Below are 10,000 nucleotides of genomic sequence, written 5' to 3'. Positions count from 1 at the left end.
CCATGCTGGAAGTCAGAGCTTAATGCCAGAGGTCCATGCGGGAAATAAGAGCTCCCTTCTGGGACTCAGATGAGACGAGCTCCATGCTGGAAGTCAGAGCTTAATGCCAGAGGTCCATGCGGGAAATCAGAGCTCCCTTCTGGGACTCAGATGAGACGAGCTCCATGCAAGCCAAAGATCCCAAAATGCAGCGGCACTAAGTCCCAGCCTGGACCCCAAAACGGACCATCATGTATTCCAAAATGCAGCGGCACTCAGTCCCAAAACGGACCCGCATGGATCCCAAAATGCAGCGGCACTCAGTCCCAGCAAAGTACCAGCACGCATCCCAAAATGTCACAAAGTCGCCTATCCGGAGCTCACGCAAAGCATCTTGCACAGTCTCAGCAAAGCCCAGCATTCATCCCAAAATGTAACAAAGTAGCCTTAATGCCCGAGGTCCATGCGGGAAATCAGAGCTCCCTTCCGGGACTCAGATGAGACGAGCTCCATGCTGGAAGTCAAAGCCCCATGCTTAATGCCCGAGGTCCATGCGGGAAATAAGAGCTCCCTTCTGGGACTCAGATGAGACGAGCTCCATGCTGGAAGTCAGAGCTTAATGCCAGAGGTCCATGCGGGAAATAAGAGCTCCCTTCTGGGACTCAGATGAGACGAGCTCCATGCTGGAAGTCAGAGCTTAATGCCAGAGGTCCATGCGGGAAATAAGAGCTCCCTTCTGGGACTCAGATGAGACGAGCTCCATGCTGGAAGTCAGAGCTCCATGCTTAATGCCCGAGGTCCATGCGGGAAATAAGAGCTCCCTTCTGGGACTCAGATGAGACGAGCTCCATGCTGGAAGTCAAAGCCCCATGCTTAATGCCCGAGGTCCATGCGGGAAATCAGAGCTCCCTTCTGGGACTCAGATGAGACGAGCTCCATGCTGGAAGTCAAAGCCCCATGCTTAATGCCCGAGGTCCATGCGGGAAATCAGAGCTCCCTTCCGGGACTCAGATGAGACGAGCTCCATGCTGGAAGTCAGAGCTTAATGCCAGAGGTCCATGCGGGAAATCAGAGCTCCCTTCTGGGACTCAGATGAGACGAGCTCCATGCTGGAAGTCAGAGCGTAATGCCAGAGGTCCATGCGGGAAATCAGAGCTCCCTTCCGGGACTCAGATGAGACGAGCTCCATGCTGGAAGTCATAGCTTAATGCCAGAGGTCCATGCGGGAAATCAGAGCTCCCTTCCGGGACTCAGATGAGACGAGCTCCATGCTGGAAGTGAGAGCCCCATGCCTAATGCCCGAGGTCCATGCGGGAAATCAGAGCTCCCTTCTGGGACTCAGATGAGACGAGCTCCATGCTGGAAGTCAGAGCGTAATGCCAGAGGTCCATGCGGGAAATCAGAGCTCCCTTCTGGGACTCAGATGAGACGAGCTCCATGCTGGAAGTCAGCGCTCCATGCTTAATGCCCGAGGTCCATGCGGGAAATAAGAGCTCCCTTCTGGGACTCAGATGAGACGAGCTCCATGCTGGAAGTCAGAGCTTAATGCCAGAGGTCCATGCGGGAAATAAGAGCTCCCTTCTGGGACTCAGATGAGACGAGCTCCATGCTGGAAGTCAGAGCCCCATGCTTAATGCCCGAGGTCCATGCGGGAAATCAGAGCTCCCTTCCGGGACTCAGATGAGACGAGCTCCATGCTGGAAGTGAGAGCCCCATGCCTAATGCCCGAGGTCCATGCGGGAAATCAGAGCTCCCTTCTGGGACTCAGATGAGACGAGCTCCATGCAAGCCAAAGATCCCAAAATGCAGCGGCACTAAGTCCCAGCCTGGACCCCAAAACGGACCATCATGTATTCCAAAATGCAGCGGCACTCAGTCCCAAAACGGACCCGCATGGATCCCAAAATGCAGCGGCACTCAGGCCCAGCAAAGTACCAGCACGCATCCCAAAATGTCACAAAGTCGCCTATCCGGAGCTCACGCAAAGCATCTTGCACAGTCTCAGCAAAGCCCAGCATTCATCCCAAAATGTAACAAAGTAGCCTTAATGCCCGAGGTCCATGCGGGAAATCAGAGCTCCCTTCCGGGTCTCAGATGAGACGAGCTCCATGCTGGAAGTCAGCGCTCCATGCTTAATGCCCGAGGTCCATGCGGGAAATAAGAGCTCCCTTCCGGGTCTCAGATGAGACGAGCTCCATGCTGGAAGTCAGAGCTTAATGCCAGAGGTCCATGCGGGAAATAAGAGCTCCCTTCTGGGACTCAGATGAGACGAGCTCCATGCTGGAAGTCAGAGCTTAATGCCCGAGGTCCATGCGGGAAGTCAGAGCTCCCTTCTGGGACTCAGATGAGACGAGCTCCATGCTGGAAGTCAAAGCCCCATGCTTAATGCCCGAGGTCCATGCGGGAAATCAGAGCTCCCTTCCGGGACTCAGATGAGACGAGCTCCATGCTGGAAGTCAGAGCTCCATGCTTAATGCCCGAGGTCCATGCGGGAAGTCAGAGCTCCCTTCTGGGACTCAGATGAGACGAGCTCCATGCTGGAAGTCAGAGCTTAATGCCAGAGGTCCATGCGGGAAATCAGAGCTCCCTTCCAGGACTCAGATGAGACGAGCTCCATGCTGGAAGTCAGAGCGTAATGCCAGAGGTCCATGCGGGAAATCAGAGCTCCCTTCTGGGACTCAGATGAGACGAGCTCCATGCAAGCCAAAGATCCCAAAATGCAGCGGCACTAAGTCCCAGCCTGGACCCCAAAACGGACCATCATGTATTCCAAAATGCAGCGGCACTCAGTCCCAAAACGGACCCGCATGGATCCCAAAATGCAGCGGCACTCAGTCCCAGCAAAGTACCAGCACGCATCCCAAAATGTCACAAAGTCGCCTATCCGGAGCTCACGCAAAGCATCTTGCACAGTCTCAGCAAAGCCCAGCATTCATCCCAAAATGTAACAAAGTAGCCTTAATGCCCGAGGTCCATGCGGGAAATCAGAGCTCCCTTCTGGGACTCAGATGAGACGAGCTCCATGCTGGAAGTCAAAGCCCCATGCTTAATGCCCGAGGTCCATGCGGGAAATCAGAGCTCCCTTCTGGGACTCAGATGAGACGAGCTCCATGCTGGAAGTCAAAGCCCCATGCTTAATGCCCGAGGTCCATGCGGGAAATCAGAGCTCCCTTCTGGGACTCAGATGAGACGAGCTCCATGCTGGAAGTCAGAGCGTAATGCCAGAGGTCCATGCGGGAAATCAGAGCTCCCTTCTGGGACTCAGATGAGACGAGCTCCATGCAAGCCAAAGATCCCAAAATGCAGCGGCACTCAGTCCCAAAACGGACCCGCATGGATCCCAAAATGCAGCGGCACTCAGTCCCAGCAAAGTACCAGCACGCATCCCAAAATGTCACAAAGTCGCCTATCCGGAGCTCACGCAAAGCATCTTGCACAGTCTCAGCAAAGCCCAGCATTCATCCCAAAATGTAACAAAGTAGCCTTAATGCCCGAGGTCCATGCGGGAAATCAGAGCTCCCTTCCGGGACTCAGATGAGACGAGCTCCATGCTGGAAGTGAGAGCCCCATGCCTAATGCCCGAGGTCCATGCGGGAAATCAGAGCTCCCTTCCGGGTCTCAGATGAGACGAGCTCCATGCTGGAAGTCAGCGCTTAATGCCAGAGGTCCATGCGGGAAATCAGAGCTCCCTTCTGGGACTCAGATGAGACGAGCTCCATGCTGGAAGTCAAAGCCCCATGCTTAATGCCCGAGGTCCATGCGGGAAATCAGAGCTCCCTTCTGGGACTCAGATGAGACGAGCTCCATGCTGGAAGTCAAAGCCCCATGCTTAATGCCCGAGGTCCATGCGGGAAATCAGAGCTCCCTTCTGGGACTCAGATGAGACGAGCTCCATGCTGGAAGTCAAAGCCCCATGCTTAATGCCCGAGGTCCATGCGGGAAATCAGAGCTCCCTTCTGGGACTCAGATGAGACGAGCTCCATGCTGGAAGTCAGCGCTCCATGCTTAATGCCCGAGGTCCATGCGGGAAATAAGAGCTCCCTTCTGGGACTCAGATGAGACGAGCTCCATGCTGGAAGTCAGAGCTTAATGCCAGAGGTCCATGCGGGAAATCAGAGCTCCCTTCTGGGACTCAGATGAGACGAGCTCCATGCAAGCCAAAGATCCCAAAATGCAGCGGCACTCAGTCCCAAAACGGACCCGCATGGATCCCAAAATGCAGCGGCACTCAGTCCCAGCAAAGTACCAGCACGCATCCCAAAATGTCACAAAGTCGCCTATCCGGAGCTCACGCAAAGCATCTTGCACAGTCTCAGCAAAGCCCAGCATTCATCCCAAAATGTAACAAAGTAGCCTTAATGCCCGAGGTCCATGCGGGAAATCAGAGCTCCCTTCCGGGACTCAGATGAGACGAGCTCCATGCTGGAAGTGAGAGCCCCATGCCTAATGCCCGAGGTCCATGCGGGAAATCAGAGCTCCCTTCCGGGTCTCAGATGAGACGAGCTCCATGCTGGAAGTCAGAGCTTAATGCCAGAGGTCCATGCGGGAAATAAGAGCTCCCTTCTGGGACTCAGATGAGACGAGCTCCATGCTGGAAGTCAGAGCTTAATGCCCGAGGTCCATGCGGGAAGTCAGAGCTCCCTTCTGGGACTCAGATGAGACGAGCTCCATGCTGGAAGTCAGAGCGTAATGCCAGAGGTCCATGCGGGAAATCAGAGCTCCCTTCTGGGACTCAGATGAGACGAGCTCCATGCAAGCCAAAGATCCCAAAATGCAGCGGCACTCAGTCCCAAAACGGACCCGCATGGATCCCAAAATGCAGCGGCACTCAGTCCCAGCAAAGTACCAGCACGCATCCCAAAATGTCACAAAGTCGCCTATCCGGAGCTCACGCAAAGCATCTTGCACAGTCTCAGCAAAGCCCAGCATTCATCCCAAAATGTAACAAAGTAGCCTTAATGCCCGAGGTCCATGCGGGAAATCAGAGCTCCCTTCCGGGACTCAGATGAGACGAGCTCCATGCTGGAAGTGAGAGCCCCATGCCTAATGCCCGAGGTCCATGCGGGAAATCAGAGCTCCCTTCCGGGTCTCAGATGAGACGAGCTCCATGCTGGAAGTCAGCGCTTAATGCCAGAGGTCCATGCGGGAAATCAGAGCTCCCTTCTGGGACTCAGATGAGACGAGCTCCATGCTGGAAGTCAAAGCCCCATGCTTAATGCCCGAGGTCCATGCGGGAAATCAGAGCTCCCTTCTGGGACTCAGATGAGACGAGCTCCATGCTGGAAGTCAAAGCCCCATGCTTAATGCCCGAGGTCCATGCGGGAAATCAGAGCTCCCTTCTGGGACTCAGATGAGACGAGCTCCATGCTGGAAGTCAAAGCCCCATGCTTAATGCCCGAGGTCCATGCGGGAAATCAGAGCTCCCTTCTGGGACTCAGATGAGACGAGCTCCATGCTGGAAGTCAGCGCTCCATGCTTAATGCCCGAGGTCCATGCGGGAAATAAGAGCTCCCTTCTGGGACTCAGATGAGACGAGCTCCATGCTGGAAGTCAGAGCTTAATGCCAGAGGTCCATGCGGGAAATCAGAGCTCCCTTCTGGGACTCAGATGAGACGAGCTCCATGCAAGCCAAAGATCCCAAAATGCAGCGGCACTCAGTCCCAAAACGGACCCGCATGGATCCCAAAATGCAGCGGCACTCAGTCCCAGCAAAGTACCAGCACGCATCCCAAAATGTCACAAAGTCGCCTATCCGGAGCTCACGCAAAGCATCTTGCACAGTCTCAGCAAAGCCCAGCATTCATCCCAAAATGTAACAAAGTAGCCTTAATGCCCGAGGTCCATGCGGGAAATCAGAGCTCCCTTCCGGGACTCAGATGAGACGAGCTCCATGCTGGAAGTGAGAGCCCCATGCCTAATGCCCGAGGTCCATGCGGGAAATCAGAGCTCCCTTCCGGGTCTCAGATGAGACGAGCTCCATGCTGGAAGTCAGCGCTTAATGCCAGAGGTCCATGCGGGAAATCAGAGCTCCCTTCTGGGACTCAGATGAGACGAGCTCCATGCTGGAAGTCAAAGCCCCATGCTTAATGCCCGAGGTCCATGCGGGAAATCAGAGCTCCCTTCTGGGACTCAGATGAGACGAGCTCCATGCTGGAAGTCAAAGCCCCATGCTTAATGCCCGAGGTCCATGCGGGAAATCAGAGCTCCCTTCTGGGACTCAGATGAGACGAGCTCCATGCTGGAAGTCAAAGCCCCATGCTTAATGCCCGAGGTCCATGCGGGAAATCAGAGCTCCCTTCTGGGACTCAGATGAGACGAGCTCCATGCTGGAAGTCAGCGCTCCATGCTTAATGCCCGAGGTCCATGCGGGAAATAAGAGCTCCCTTCTGGGACTCAGATGAGACGAGCTCCATGCTGGAAGTCAAAGCCCCATGCTTAATGCCCGAGGTCCATGCGGGAAATCAGAGCTCCCTTCTGGGACTCAGATGAGACGAGCTCCATGCTGGAAGTCAGAGCGTAATGCCAGAGGTCCATGCGGGAAATCAGAGCTCCCTTCTGGGACTCAGATGAGACGAGCTCCATGCAAGCCAAAGATCCCAAAATGCAGCGGCACTCAGTCCCAAAACGGACCCGCATGGATCCCAAAATGCAGCGGCACTCAGTCCCAGCAAAGTACCAGCACGCATCCCAAAATGTCACAAAGTCGCCTATCCGGAGCTCACGCAAAGCATCTTGCACAGTCTCAGCAAAGCCCAGCATTCATCCCAAAATGTAACAAAGTAGCCTTAATGCCCGAGGTCCATGCGGGAAATCAGAGCTCCCTTCCGGGACTCAGATGAGACGAGCTCCATGCTGGAAGTGAGAGCCCCATGCCTAATGCCCGAGGTCCATGCGGGAAATCAGAGCTCCCTTCCGGGTCTCAGATGAGACGAGCTCCATGCTGGAAGTCAGCGCTTAATGCCAGAGGTCCATGCGGGAAATCAGAGCTCCCTTCTGGGACTCAGATGAGACGAGCTCCATGCTGGAAGTCAAAGCCCCATGCTTAATGCCCGAGGTCCATGCGGGAAATCAGAGCTCCCTTCTGGGACTCAGATGAGACGAGCTCCATGCTGGAAGTCAAAGCCCCATGCTTAATGCCCGAGGTCCATGCGGGAAATCAGAGCTCCCTTCTGGGACTCAGATGAGACGAGCTCCATGCTGGAAGTCAAAGCCCCATGCTTAATGCCCGAGGTCCATGCGGGAAATCAGAGCTCCCTTCTGGGACTCAGATGAGACGAGCTCCATGCTGGAAGTCAGCGCTCCATGCTTAATGCCCGAGGTCCATGCGGGAAATAAGAGCTCCCTTCTGGGACTCAGATGAGACGAGCTCCATGCTGGAAGTCAAAGCCCCATGCTTAATGCCCGAGGTCCATGCGGGAAATCAGAGCTCCCTTCTGGGACTCAGATGAGACGAGCTCCATGCTGGAAGTCAGAGCGTAATGCCAGAGGTCCATGCGGGAAATCAGAGCTCCCTTCTGGGACTCAGATGAGACGAGCTCCATGCAAGCCAAAGATCCCAAAATGCAGCGGCACTCAGTCCCAAAACGGACCCGCATGGATCCCAAAATGCAGCGGCACTCAGTCCCAGCAAAGTACCAGCACGCATCCCAAAATGTCACAAAGTCGCCTATCCGGAGCTCACGCAAAGCATCTTGCACAGTCTCAGCAAAGCCCAGCATTCATCCCAAAATGTAACAAAGTAGCCTTAATGCCCGAGGTCCATGCGGGAAATCAGAGCTCCCTTCCGGGACTCAGATGAGACGAGCTCCATGCTGGAAGTGAGAGCCCCATGCCTAATGCCCGAGGTCCATGCGGGAAATCAGAGCTCCCTTCCGGGTCTCAGATGAGACGAGCTCCATGCTGGAAGTCAGCGCTTAATGCCAGAGGTCCATGCGGGAAATCAGAGCTCCCTTCTGGGACTCAGATGAGACGAGCTCCATGCTGGAAGTCAAAGCCCCATGCTTAATGCCCGAGGTCCATGCGGGAAATCAGAGCTCCCTTCTGGGACTCAGATGAGACGAGCTCCATGCTGGAAGTCAAAGCCCCATGCTTAATGCCCGAGGTCCATGCGGGAAATCAGAGCTCCCTTCTGGGACTCAGATGAGACGAGCTCCATGCTGGAAGTCAAAGCCCCATGCTTAATGCCCGAGGTCCATGCGGGAAATCAGAGCTCCCTTCTGGGACTCAGATGAGACGAGCTCCATGCTGGAAGTCAGCGCTCCATGCTTAATGCCCGAGGTCCATGCGGGAAATAAGAGCTCCCTTCTGGGACTCAGATGAGACGAGCTCCATGCTGGAAGTCAGAGCTTAATGCCAGAGGTCCATGCGGGAAATCAGAGCTCCCTTCTGGGACTCAGATGAGACGAGCTCCATGCAAGCCAAAGATCCCAAAATGCAGCGGCACTCAGTCCCAAAACGGACCCGCATGGATCCCAAAATGCAGCGGCACTCAGTCCCAGCAAAGTACCAGCACGCATCCCAAAATGTCACAAAGTCGCCTATCCGGAGCTCACGCAAAGCATCTTGCACAGTCTCAGCAAAGCCCAGCATTCATCCCAAAATGTAACAAAGTAGCCTTAATGCCCGAGGTCCATGCGGGAAATCAGAGCTCCCTTCCGGGACTCAGATGAGACGAGCTCCATGCTGGAAGTGAGAGCCCCATGCCTAATGCCCGAGGTCCATGCGGGAAATCAGAGCTCCCTTCCGGGTCTCAGATGAGACGAGCTCCATGCTGGAAGTCAGCGCTTAATGCCAGAGGTCCATGCGGGAAATCAGAGCTCCCTTCTGGGACTCAGATGAGACGAGCTCCATGCTGGAAGTCAAAGCCCCATGCTTAATGCCCGAGGTCCATGCGGGAAATCAGAGCTCCCTTCTGGGACTCAGATGAGACGAGCTCCATGCTGGAAGTCAAAGCCCCATGCTTAATGCCCGAGGTCCATGCGGGAAATCAGAGCTCCCTTCTGGGACTCAGATGAGACGAGCTCCATGCTGGAAGTCAAAGCCCCATGCTTAATGCCCGAGGTCCATGCGGGAAATCAGAGCTCCCTTCTGGGACTCAGATGAGACGAGCTCCATGCTGGAAGTCAGCGCTCCATGCTTAATGCCCGAGGTCCATGCGGGAAATAAGAGCTCCCTTCTGGGACTCAGATGAGACGAGCTCCATGCTGGAAGTCAGAGCTTAATGCCAGAGGTCCATGCGGGAAATCAGAGCTCCCTTCTGGGACTCAGATGAGACGAGCTCCATGCTGGAAGTCAGAGCGTAATGCCAGAGGTCCATGCGGGAAATCAGAGCTCCCTTCCGGGACTCAGATGAGACGAGCTCCATGCTGGAAGTGAGAGCTTAATGCCCGAGGTCCATGCGGGAAATCAGAGCTCCCTTCTGGGACTCAGATGAGACGAGCTCCATGCTGGAAGTCAGAGCGTAATGCCAGAGGTCCATGCGGGAAATCAGAGCTCCCTTCTGGGACTCAGATGAGACGAGCTCCATGCAAGCCAAAGATCCCAAAATGCAGCGGCACTCAGTCCCAAAACGGACCCGCATGGATCCCAAAATGCAGCGGCACTCAGTCCCAGCAAAGTACCAGCACGCATCCCAAAATGTCACAAAGTCGCCTATCCGGAGCTCACGCAAAGCATCTTGCACAGTCTCAGCAAAGCCCAGCATTCATCCCAAAATGTAACAAAGTAGCCTTAATGCCCGAGGTCCATGCGGGAAATCAGAGCTCCCTTCCGGGACTCAGATGAGACGAGCTCCATGCTGGAAGTGAGAGCCCCATGCCTAATGCCCGAGGTCCATGCGGGAAATCAGAGCTCCCTTCCGGGTCTCAGATGAGACGAGCTCCATGCTGGAAGTCAGAGCTTAATGCCAGAGGTCCATGCGGGAAATAAGAGCTCCCTTCTGGGACTCAGATGAGACGAGCTCCATGCTGGAAGTCAGAGCCCCATGCTTAATGCCCGAGGTCCATGCGGGAAATCAGAGCTC

This window comes from Phycodurus eques, unplaced genomic scaffold (assembly GCF_024500275.1).
Source record: "Phycodurus eques isolate BA_2022a unplaced genomic scaffold, UOR_Pequ_1.1 contig_253, whole genome shotgun sequence".
NCBI lineage: Eukaryota > Metazoa > Chordata > Actinopteri > Syngnathiformes > Syngnathidae > Phycodurus > Phycodurus eques.
Note: the sequence above shows the minus strand (reverse complement) of the source record.